The 13117-nt window shown below is 36.2% G+C and overlaps 1 protein-coding gene across 4 annotated transcripts in view; it reads left to right on the plus strand.

The window, feature by feature from the left end:
• The first annotated feature begins 3057 nt into the window (after positions 1–3057).
• LOC113076459 (semaphorin-3F-like) overlaps positions 3058–13117 on the plus strand; it is a 33194-nt gene continuing 23134 nt past the window's right edge. The window contains exon 1 of one of the 4 annotated variants that reach the window (XM_026249141.1): positions 3058–3638. The gene's annotated coding sequence lies outside the window, so the exon portion shown is untranslated. The remainder of the gene's footprint in view (positions 3639–13117) is intronic. The other 3 variants (XM_026249140.1, XM_026249143.1, XM_026249142.1) reach the window with 3 other exon arrangements.

Below are 13117 nucleotides of genomic sequence, written 5' to 3' on the forward strand. Positions count from 1 at the left end.
CTCTTGTAAACATTGGCTCCTGCCATGCTCTTCCTTGCAGGTTTTGTATGGGGATATGATTACATGAAGTAACTGCCAAAGCAGTGATGCTGGAAAAACCACTGGAAAGTTCAGAACGTATAAGTCTCATGAGCAAACCAGGAACTAAATTAGAGTAAGTTTCCAACAATATGATCATTGCAAACTATTTTTAAAAGAAAAAAGGAGAGCAGAATATGAATATCACATGTATAAAATCAATCTGTCATATTTTTACAGGTATTTTAGGGCCTTTTAATTATAGAATGAACCAAAATATGGACAATATATATTTTAAAAAAAATCAAAAACATAAGAAGTGACAAAAAGATCCTGTGTGCATGCTGCACCTGTAGTAATTTCCTCTTAGAGGAAGCATGTAGGTGTTTCACATGCATCTGTTGCATGTTACTGTCAGCTACATCAGATTGGGAGTTCAGAGGAAATCCTAGCGACACTGCCCTGGGTGGGAAACTACACTTCACCCTTTTCTGACACTGCTTCTTATCCTGTTCAGCACCAAAGCAATCAGAAGCACCAAATACTACTATAGAGTGGAGCTCCATATGTCCAACTCTTCAACTGTTTCTATAGAAGTAATTATTTATGAGTAACAAAAATGAGGGGAATAAATGTATTATAGGTTTATTAAAAAAAAATTTGTTGTGTTTGAACTGGTTTTGACGATTACATTCTTAGCTTTGCTTGATCTTCTTGTGCATGTTCTCACACAAGAGTGTGAGCAAACAAACGAGCAGGAAAGAAAGATGCTGTAGAAAACCCTTGATGATGTGACGTGGACATGATGTGGGTGTGTTTTATGCAAATTAATAGCTGTGGACACATGCTCCCTCATTTAAAATAATCTGTATTAATCAGTGGAACTACTTAAATGCATACACACCAGGTCTAAAATGTGACAACTTATAAATTTAACAAATATGCAAAAACAATTAGGTCTGAAACAAAACTGAAACAAAATGCCTTTTATGAAAAATATTTTCTGGATGTTTATATTGTCAAAGACTACAAAACTACTAGGTTTGTGTCAGTGCCTGAATGACCTGCATTCACTGAACCCCTTCACCCATAGCTGCATACCTCTGTCGGCCATCCCAAATCATTTTCTCTGTGTGATGGCAAACAAGTTCGATCGATTCATCCTCCCAGCAGGTAGAGGAGCCCTGCAGCATGCCTGTCAATAAAATCACGAGCATCTACTGGAGCGAGGGATTGAATAGACTATGTGAGACGAGTAGGCTTATGACTGACTTGGGGAGGTGAAGGGTCTTGGGCTCCATTGGAGAACAGGGTGACCCCCCACACAAAAGGCCATAAGGAGACATGGCGTTTGTTTTGGAGGAAGACACACATACACAGACATACACGTAAGAGAGAAATTTGAGAATGGCCTGATGTGAATGCTGTCTTTAATCCTTTTCCTGGTCACCCTGATTCTTTCGTTATGGGCCACCAAGGCTGGACTGTCAGGAATCTCAAGAATTCCCAGTGCGCTTTTTACCCTTTTCCTGCATGGAGACATTGGGCACAATGACAGCACTGCCCTGTCTGTGTAAAGGGTCAGATCCCCCTCAGTGTCTTTCTCTCTCTCTATCGGTTACCTCTTTCCGCTCTCTTACCCCTCAACTGTGATGTGCCAAAAACCTGTTAACTATTGTGTTGTAAACTGTAACAACATAAAGAGAGGAGCAAAATCAGTATCAAGGGTAATTCAGATGCAAGGACATAGTCAAATATTCAATAATGAAGGGGACAAAAGACAAAATTTAGAAAGATATTAATCAGCCATTTGAATACTAATGAAGATGAGTCCCTCTCAATGTCTAAAGGTATTTTCCTGGTGACAGTTATTTTTAACATCTCTTAAAAGTGCTAGATTGACCAAATCTAAATCTAAATCTAGTAAAGTAAAATACAATAAAAGCTGTTTTGTTACTTTTAACTGAAACTAAAATTGTTATTAATGATTTTTGGTCAAATAAATTAAGTTAAAATGCAATAAAAGATAAATATTAAATGGGAAACTTTAGAAATGTTACCTTGGCAACTGACTGAACTAAATTTAGTTTTTACTAAATGTACTAAAATTACTGAAATAAAAATCAATGAAAGCTAATTCAACTTTCTATAATAGTATATAAATAGTAATACTAAAGAAATATATAATTCAAGGGTTAGACTATTTTCAAATACAAGTGGTGGACAAAATTGTCCTACCTTTAATTAAAAAAATTAAATAAAATAATAATATATACAGAAGCAAAGCTTTTTAAAAGTAAAACCCAACATGATTGTATCTGTTACACCAGATGCAGCATGATAAAGTAATAATCTCTTCCATTTTTGTCCTATAGAGCTAGGATACATTTAGTTGGTTGCTTTGTTTCTATTTCTGCAAGGTTGCCCTGGGTAGCCCCGCCCATTGTTGAATATGATTGGTCTAAAATAAGCTCAACATATACATTAAACATGACCTAAATTCTAATTGGCTGAGATTGTAACACACAGCAGTTTCACGTTCTTTTAAACACAGACTAATTGCTGGAAGCACACCAGAAAACAACACAGTTATACTGTGAGAAAAACATCTGTTGTTTATGGTGATTTTTTTCTGCTCAACCCATAAGGCTCATGTAAAGCTACATTAAACACCAACATATAATCACCTCCCTCCACAGCCAGAGGTAGAAACTCCAATAATGCATATTAGTCAATGAGGTTTGTGTTTTCCAAATAGACTAACACAGTGCACTAGCAGAAACATATTACTGAAATAAATTTAGACTCAACTGACTGGTTAAATGTTCAAATGGTAATCTTTTCAGAGTTCTATTCATTTTAACATATCTGCCTTTAGAAGATAAGACTATTATCACCAGAGTGTCAGAGCGGCTGACAGAAACCCGCTCTGTCTCACATCAGAGAGAATTAAATATGAGGCCTCACCCCAACTAGGAGGTTTATTATAACCCATGCAACCTGACACCATGGATAATAACTCTAAGTTAATAGGACTCAGTATTGGGAACTTCATGTACTAGCTTATAATTAATGATTCCCTCTTTGTAAGATTAACTAAGAGGCCTGGTTTATTAGCTGGATGACAATCCTTCATTCAGTGCCTCAATCAGGCAGCGGGGGCTCCGCGCAGTCGAGTGCTGGCAGGGAGCTGGTTAACACTGGCTGGATTTAATAGGGAGGTAGTGGAGAGAGGGCGAGGTACAGCACACAGCACAGCCGACACCTGCAAACACTTGACTGGACTCGTACAGAGAGGCAGCGCGACTATCTCTGAAATACTAACGGATTTTCTCCTCATGATATTGTGAAAGATGACAGTGCGCCTGGAAATGGGAAAGTTTTTTTGGAGCTCCGCGTAATTCTCAAAGGGTTAACCGGTTTATGAACGCTAGCTAGTACTTTCACTGCGCAAACTGGAAACTTTGGCAACTGAGGAAGAACGAACGAAGAACGAACCTACAAGCCTACAAACAAATGGACATTGACGCGTTTAGGTGTGTTTTGTGACCTGTGTTCGCATCGGACAGCTGCGTGCCACGGAATGTAACATCTTCCATCTTAAGTTACCTGGACAAGAAGTAAGTGGCTCTTTACAGAAAGAGAAATGTTTGAAACATTCAGCAGCGTGTTTGTTTGATACGGTTTGTGAATTTGCTCATCTTTGAGGTCTTTGTTTACATTATCATGTCACTTACAGGCTGTGTCTCAAACAGTGAGGTGCCTAAGAGCACTTGTGCAACATATGATCCTCAAAAATGCAGCTGACACGGAAAATGCATAAAGTGTAAAAAAATTAAAAGATATTTGAGGTTCCACAAATGGCTATACCGATGAAAGGTTCCGAGTCTATAGGAACCAGTTATTCACAAAACGGGACCTATAAGTTTTGTCTAATTTTTCCTCTTATTTATAATGTTTTCTACCAAGTCTTATTTTGGTGGGCTGCTCACAACTATTGTCTCAGTGGTCCACAAGGTCCTGCATCTTCATAGATGCCATGAGGTTCCCACATCAGCCTTCATTGTCCACTTTACACCCACACAACAAAGTTGCTCAGAAATTGTTTTCTGTTAAAACAAACTCATTAGGCAACTTTAGAGGACTTTGAGGTGACATTTCGAAATACACATTATATGTTCACTGGGCCAATTTATTATTCATTCACAGCCCCAACTGAAAAAGTAATGCATTAAGTTAAAATCATAACAGATCAGAAATAATGTCAGATTTATAATTTGTAGGTTTCTAATCCTATATTTTACATATGTAGAATAAGAGAGGGCTTTAATCTACTAGTTCTAATAGTACTCATTTTAGTTCAGATGAGAGGTTTTATTGCAGCTGGTATACAGTTCAAGACAGAGCTGGCATTATAAAAGAGGCTAAAACTGTTAAATGTTCGGTTTATTTGGTCCTTTAATCAGTCCATTGATTTATTTGTAATGTGAACATTGTCTAAAATACTGTCCAGTGCCCTGGCTGTACAACATTTGATGGTTTGTGGTATCAAACAGCAATGCTGGATGTGTGGGACAATCAAAATCCTGTGCAAAACATGAAAAGGCACTTAGTGGTCATGATTTTAAGGCTGTTTCGAAATTCACCTCCTGTGCTCGTAGCGGTTGAAATATAAAAAATTTATTTGATCAAGGTCCTTGCTCAGGGAACTTGAGGATGTTTTTTGATACTAAGACGATTAAGGTGGAAATGAATAAGGAATTGATTAGTAACTAAGTTTATGTGCTTATGGGTGTAAATACTAGTTAGAATCCTTTAATGCAACACATGAAGGTATTCATGCAATTCTCTTTTTGTAACCTTGATTCTTACTAAATGCCTCTTTTTTGTTGTTGTTGTTTCTCTGGTGTATTGCATGCTGATTATTATTTTTTTAATATGTTGCTTCTGTCCTTGATATAATGATGGACTGTTTTGGTGGTGTAGAATTTCCACCAACCTATTGAAGTTATTCAAAACCAACCTGCTGCTTGAAAGACTTTACAGTGGAATTCTGGGATCCATGTGGATCGTATCTCATCAATTATTGAACAGTTATTGAGGCAGAGGAGGAAAGAAGGTCTGAAATCGATTGAGAGACATCTTGCCCTGAGGGGTTCACTGGATCTGCCTTTATTTTGGTATGTTGACAGGCCTTAGTGAAATATTAATCTTGCCAATCATACACTATATACTGACTTAAGCTGTGCCATCCATACTAAAATCTCTTGCTTTTGCCGTAATCTTTTTTTCTTTCTTTTTTTTCAAGGCTTATAGTGATTTTAGGAATTGTGTGCTTTTAAGGTTTCACATAAGTACATTTATGGTCACTATAGAGAAATACAGTGGTCCCAAAATTAATTTTTACATTTTATTAGATTAGAAATAAAATGTCAATCCACATGGCTAAGAAAAAAAAAATTTGCAGGTGGCTTTTTTGTGTGATTACTTAAAACCAAATGGTCTCAAGATGATTATTTATTTATTTATTATTTTTTGGGGGGATCTCCTTAAGGTTGCTCAAGTTTCCAGACATAGTAACTATAGATACAGTTCATCACGTTCTGCTAACATTTCCGAACTACAAAGTTTCCAAGTCTTCATTTCAAACAATAAATGTAATGTTTTATAAATTCAAATCTTTCTAAAATTCTCTAAAATAAAAGAAAAATTATTTGAGGCTTTATTTAATGCAATGACATGCTTGCTTTTTTTATGCTGCTAGTCCTCAAATGTTTTGCATCCAAATTTATCCTTTCTTAATAATTTTTCGCTTTCCTTGTCAGGAGGATGAAGAAGATGATGATAAAAGACTAAATTAAGTAAATATTCTAAATTGGTCACTTTGTTCTATTCTGAGCATTCCTTGAAGACATTACGAGGTCATGTTTGGGAAGAGAGCAATGAGAGAACTCTGAGGTGTTGTCTTTGTGCTTAACACACTTTGAACATTAAGAAGGGAATCTTTTTATATAAACAACCCTTTAAAGCACATCGCTAAATATTCACACGGATGCTTTTCCAGGCACATTTCAAAGAGCCCAGATATGGATAATTAATACCTGTACAAACCTGTTGACATAATATTTCGAGCGTAATGAGGAACATTTGTCATGAGAACAGAAGTAGTCTTTTCATCAGTTATAATTTGCAAACAATTTATTGGACTTCAATACTTGTCAATGTTGGATATCTGCCTTTTTTCATTTTAATTAAAATTTTGTATTTATTTAGAGCAACCATTGCTCAAGTTCACAAAATCTAAATGAATATTAAAGAGCCAGTAAGATGAAAATTCTAAGCTTCCTATCACTGTTTATTTTACTGTCCTGTACATTAGGTTTAAATCCATCCAAGGTTAAAAAACATTGTCATTTTGTCAAAATATCATTTTAAAATTACAGAGATCAGAGATCCCCAAACAGTTCGCGCGAAGCTGTTCAAAAGATTCAGTTTCCTTAAACCCCACCTTTCGGTAGCATACTGTGTTCTGATTGGTCAACTAAAATGCAAGCAGATTGGATTGGTTGTTCGCACACACCTCCACGGTAAACTATGCGTTAGCATCTGTTTAGGGTGAATTATGTCTTATTCCTCTCACCGCGAAGCAAACAGTAAAATAAAAAACTTGAACAGTCTCACTGCTTTTCTTCTGTGTGGGTGTATTCAAGCCGCACATATAACGAAGGGAGACATGAAAAACAGACATCGCGTTGTTTTCAAATGGATTACTTTATCACAGAATATCTGTTTTCGGCAGCACTTGTTTAGTTTTAAAGTAGACATGTCAAGCTTTCTATAGATGTCTCTTCGTTGAGTATTCACGGAGTTACACTTCATTTTAATGACGTGTTTGTACATGACGATCAGCGCTGCAGACAGCACACATACTGATAAGACGCTCTGGAGAAAGCAAACACATAATTTCATAATCATACTTCGCGTTGTGATTCGGAGATGCTCGTTGTTATAAATAAAGTTGCTAATGAACCATGTTTTATGGCCAAGCGCTTTGAAAATCCCGCTGTACTCACCGAGATTAGAAAAGCAGTCATCAGTGAAATGTTGTGAACACAACAAAAGGGATTTGTTGTACTGCTCTGGTATTGTGGTAAAAATGAATTTTAGCCATTGGTTCCTCTGATCTTCATTCTTTGGCAGTGAAAATAAAACAAACTTGCCTTTACAATTAAAAACACACTGTCTCCTCGACATGATGCTATCACACCAGAGCGTCTGTGTGGGGGGGTGGGGCAGGTCAGAGTTCCGTTTCTCCCAACACGGTAGGCGGAGATTATTATGCAAAGTGTCCCTAGTGACGTACATAGAGATGGGCAAAAGATTTGAAATCTATAACGACTCGTTTCAGCGATTCAGAGTCGACTCCTTACTTTAGAAGATAATAACTTTATAAATCGTGTACTTTTTGGTTTAATTATTTGCATATTGTTTACACTGATGGACAGCTACATCATATACTGTAATTCAGGTAATTTTTGATTTCCCATCTGTGTGGCTCTTTAAAGCTTTTATCCCTCCCCTCATTTTGTCTTAATTCAGGGGAATGATCTGAACAAATGATGTTGTTATTTTTTTGTGCATTTCAACATTCATGCAGCTTTTTTTGTTCACTACGTAAATGACACACTTAAATTCCCATTTGTCACAAGTGCCTCTCCCCCCCCCCACACACACACATTTAGGAAGAGATGCACTCATGTATACACTTCTCACTCTCTACACATACAACAAGCCTCTTGAGACGGTTGTCATGACAGCGTCAGCAGTGCTGGGGGGTCAGAGTGGGGTCAGACCGGACTCTAGGGGTTGGTGGAAGGGGGAATCTGGGGCATAAGTGATAATTTAGTGAAGTCATGGTGGATCTTGGGAGGCGTCCACCTTACGAGCAAGTGCGTTCTTAATGCAGATCGTAAATTATATCATTCACTGAGGCAGGTTTTTTTCACGCCTATTCCCAAATTTTTTGGTCTTCATATATCACATATTCTCAATGTTCTTTAATGCATCGATTCAGGCTTCAAAGCAGAAGCACATAACATGACTTCAGAGCGCTGACCCCCTCATAAAGCCCCCTCATCACCCCCATCCCTGTCCTGGTGCTACATTTATAGAGAAAGGCACAATGCAGCGGCGTCAATAACAGTAAGCAAGAGTGCCTAATCCCTGCAGCTGTCAGTCCTGGGAGTATTAAACCTCCATTCTGAAGATTCTTGGGTCTTTGCCAATCAAAAAACAACAGTAGTTGCTGTGAGAGTCCGCTGATGACCAAACGATCTATTCTCTGGCTGGAGAGGATAGTGGATGTGAAGAAAAATAAAGTCATCACATCAGAAGGGCATGAAAAGGCTTGGAGGGGGGAAAAGATGCAGGGCGTTCATCAGCCGTTGATCTGGTCTAGTGATGCTACACTAGTCACACTGTAGTGTCTGGTTGTTCTCTGGTTGTTCTGGAAAATGTAACGGATGACAAAAGAATAAAAATAAATGTTGAGTCAAATGTTGAGTGAGGGATGCCAAGAATAGCAAACTGAAACTTGTTAACTTAGAGATTCTAACCCTTTCTTTTCTTTGAATATGCGTCATAGTATATTAGATGATCTCAACTCTTTCTCAGTTGGTCTTACTTTAGGTCTGAATGGGGTTGTGAACTGATTGTGCAGTATTTCGGTACCATATCAGTTGTATCACATTAGTTGTTTTTCTTTAATTCATCAGTTGATATCAGATATTGAATTTATTCCATTATTATAAATATACTCCATTTTTGCATTTAGATGAAGTTTTTCTTCATCTAACTCTCAGTTAAAGTACATCTTTAAAAATAATAATTTAATCTTAAACAAATTACAAAATATAAATTTGTATACTTTACAGTGTACTTTTGTTAAATAATACAATTATTTATTAAAATAATAGAATTTATTAAATAGAATTAGCGCTGTCAAATCGATTAATCGCGATAAATCACATCCAAAATAAAAGTTTGTGTTTACATAATATATCTATGTATTGTTTATATTTATATGTTTATATAAATACACACACGTGTATACATTTAAGAAATAAATGTAATATATTTACATTTACATTTATTCATTTAGCAGATGCTTTTATCCCAAGCGACTTACAAATGAGGACAATGGAAGCAATCAAAAACAACAAGAGCAATGATGTACAAGTGTTATAACAAGTCTCAGTTTGCTTAAAGCAGTACACGTAGCAAGGACTTTTAAATAATATAATAAATAAAAAGAAAACAGATGGAATAGCAAAAAAAAAAAAAAGAGCAAGCTAGTGTTAATATTTATATTTATATATAATATAAATAATATAAATCACGATTATGAATATATACACGTATATATTCATATTTCTTACATTTATACATTTATGTCTGTGTATTTACATATAAATATACACAGTACACACACAATGACACTATCGACACGGTCCATGTCACTAGTTAAAATTGCTTAAACATTCTTCGGAAGATTTGGGATAATGTACGTAAGTACGCAAATCAGCAAAATATATAACACCGTTCAAGTGGTTTTTAAATACTTTAATAAATAAAAAAAACTTATCACATATTGTGCCTTTAAATCTCCTTTATTCTTTTGATGCAGTGCATGCCAACATTGCATCCTATCATGAGGTCCCCTGATGCTGAAAAACAGCTGTCAGCTATGAATAGCAGGGGCCATGCTGGTTTGGTTAATTGTAGAGGAATTCAGTGTTTATCATGTAAATAAAAGAAGAGAGGCCATTGAAACAGGTGTTGGTATGCACTGTTAGGGCAATGTGCTGTTCGCCCCGCTCTGCGTAAAGTCTCTCTAATGCTCCTGCTCTCAATTTGAAACATTACAACACACAAGCACCACTTTCAGGGATCTGGTCTTGCCAGAGGGGAGGGGAAGCATTGTGGCAGGGATTAGGATAAGAGACGGGCAGAGTTCATGTGCGCATATTTATGTGCGCAACTGTGCATGTATGGCTTGAGAATGATGGAGTGCATTAATACTGCATGATGCAAAGTGCCTTTTTTGTTATTTCTAAATTAGTGCCTCATTATTTTCCAATTCGCAAAAACCTATGTGGTGCCTTCTCTTTCTTTTTGTATGAGGAAATGGTTGTTGCTTGGTGACTGCACAACACTGCTGACGTGTGAAGGTGAAAATATCACTGTTTTTTGTGGCTTTTGGTCACTTCAAAGACCCACAGATAAGATGTTCGGAGCTTAACAGCCTTTGTAGACAGGAGCTGAATCTGGGTGGAGAAGCTTATACAGTGACTCCAAGGCTGTCTACTCCACCCGAGTTTAAATGCACGGTCCTGGGCCTTCGTGTAGGGGGCAGCCAACATTAGAGCTGGAGAAGGGCCACAATTCCCTCAACAGTGGCACGCACTTAGCTCCCTGACACTAGAGAGCATATGTGTGTTTGTGAAAACCTTCACTCACTTGCTAAGCGCACAACATGAACTTACTTTAGACCTGGCCCTGAGAAAGACAATCTGTTATGCCTCTTGCCAGTATACTTCAGGACTGGCTGTTGGCCATTTTTGTAAAAACATGCAAAGGCTACAATGGATTGTTAGTATGTCAAAAAACATGATAAGTCCCTAATAATAAGGCTCAATGTACTGTGTTAATAAATTGAAAGAATGGTTTATATTTCACAGGTGTTTTAGTTTATTGTATTTTAGAGTTAAAAAAAATTACCAGTTCATTTTGTATTTTATTTTTTTGTATAGTTTAAAAATATAAAATATATAAGAGATCTGATTTTTTTATTTACAGTTTGTCTGAACATATGCTTTTGAAAAGTGTGATTTGATAATATAAAATACAATTCAATTGCAAAAACTTTTTCTCAAATTTAAATATGTATTTGAGCACAAATAATTACAAAGAAACAGCAAGTAATGTATCTACTTAAACATGACATTAATATAATTTTTTATTATTATTTTGTGTAACATGGTCCAAAAATCTTTACATTTACTGTTTACGATGTATAAATTATACTGACCTGCTTATTTAATCTTAAAATACTGTAATAAAAAAAAACATTTGTAATAAATCTCCCAAAAATTTACCCCAAAGTATTTTACAAAACAAGCCTTTATATTTGGATTAGCAACTCTTAAAAATGCATAAATAAACATAATCATTTTTACATAAAAATGTTTTACAAGGAAATAGTATTTCAGTTTTTCTGCTTCAACATTTTCTGCTTAATTGTGTTGTCTTTGCAATTGATATTTACTAGTAATTTCTAAGGGTAAGTTGTTTCTATACCAGATTTTGTTCAGTGTATAAGCTTCTGGCCTGGTTTGCTTGTTTAAGGGTGTCTTGAGTTCTTGTCTGACTGGAAGATCAGTCGCTAAACTAGTAAAACTCAATTTTTTTTTTTCTCAGCCGGGAAGGTATAAAGTAAAACTGAGTTCCTGGTAAATGATTATTGTATTTCTTCTGTGGTGGATGTTGAAACATGACCTTCTTGACCCCTTTGTACAATTGTTAGTCCCTGGGGGCTGTTTTCCGAATCTGTGGCAGCTCTATTGCTGAGCTAATGCGTCACGCTAATGAGTGCTAGCATTGACAGCAGACTGCATTAGCCCCGCCCCGCCTGCGTTCTGAGAGGTGATAGGGTTGACTGCTTCACCTTTTCCTCTCCACCTCAGTGGTTTAATTGCTTGGGCTAAAGCTCTTGTTACTTTTCTCTCTTTCTTTCCCATTTTTCTAATGTTTACTCAGATTTGCTGATTGAAAAGTGGTCACAAAATGTTCAGAGGCTTTGGGGTGCGGAATATGCTTTTAAGTCTCACTTTCTTCACAGGAGAATGAAATGTAGCCTGAGGATTTGGAGGGGATTTCAGAGTTTTGCAGTTTATAGTTCAGCTTGACATGTAGCCGTATATCTTGGGTGATGTAGGTGGAGTGGTTTATCGACACGCATGCTTTACTTAAGATCTATTATGTTGTTTTACCCAATGATAGTGGTATTTTTGGCCTTTAAAAAAAGGAGCTATCTGATACTGGTTGTCTCATGAAACTGCAAATTAATCTAACATAGACTCATTGAAAAACACGAACACACACACACACACACACACACACACACACACACATATATATATATATATATATATATATATATATATATATATATATATATATATATATATATATATATATATATATATATATATAATACATACACACTGAATAAGTGCATGTTTGTGTGTGGTAGCTAATATTTAAATTGCGATCAAAGCTCGCTAATTATTCATCAGGAGAAGTTTTAAAAGAAAACATGTAGCAAATTATTCATCACAGTTCAGATGCCACATGCCAAGCCAACTTGCACCTGTTGACTTAAAATGTGAAAAAGGAGTGTCGCTTTGAACTCATCGTGACCTCTCTGAATGTTGGATAAAGTGCGGATATGAACATGGGCGTGACACGTGAGTGAGCGATTGTTATGAAAACGTCAGGTCACGTATAGCCTATCTTGTCTCTTTGAATTCTAAATCTGGATTTATACATACGCATTATCTCATAAAATCCTCCATGTAAAGAGACTTAACCAATCGAAAAATGTGAGAGGCAAATTTACGTTTTATTGAAAGTGCGAACGAACATGTGTGATTTTCCAAACTGCTGCAATATGTACATCAATCAACACATTAAAACATTGGCAGATTCCGCTTCATCTGTTTTAAATGAAGAAAATTTAACATGCTTTAAGCATCACTCACTGGACAGTTTACTTTGAAACAAGATGTAACGTAATATCATTTTGCAGAAATGTCACCACAGGCACATTTTTCAGAAGAGGCTGGTTTGAGTTCACATAAAGGGATCACATAAAGAGGTCTCTTTATAGTTGTATTGAGTCTTTATATGGTTTTATACATTCTTTTCTTGTTTTGTCATTGGCCTATTTATTTAATGACTATAGAGCAAACAAAACCTCAGAGAAGATGTGCACATGCTCACCAAAATTATTATTCTTTGCAGATGTAACTCATTGTCA

This window comes from Carassius auratus, unplaced genomic scaffold, assembly GCF_003368295.1.
Source record: "Carassius auratus strain Wakin unplaced genomic scaffold, ASM336829v1 scaf_tig00020493, whole genome shotgun sequence".
NCBI classification, from domain to species: Eukaryota; Metazoa; Chordata; class Actinopteri; order Cypriniformes; family Cyprinidae; genus Carassius; species Carassius auratus.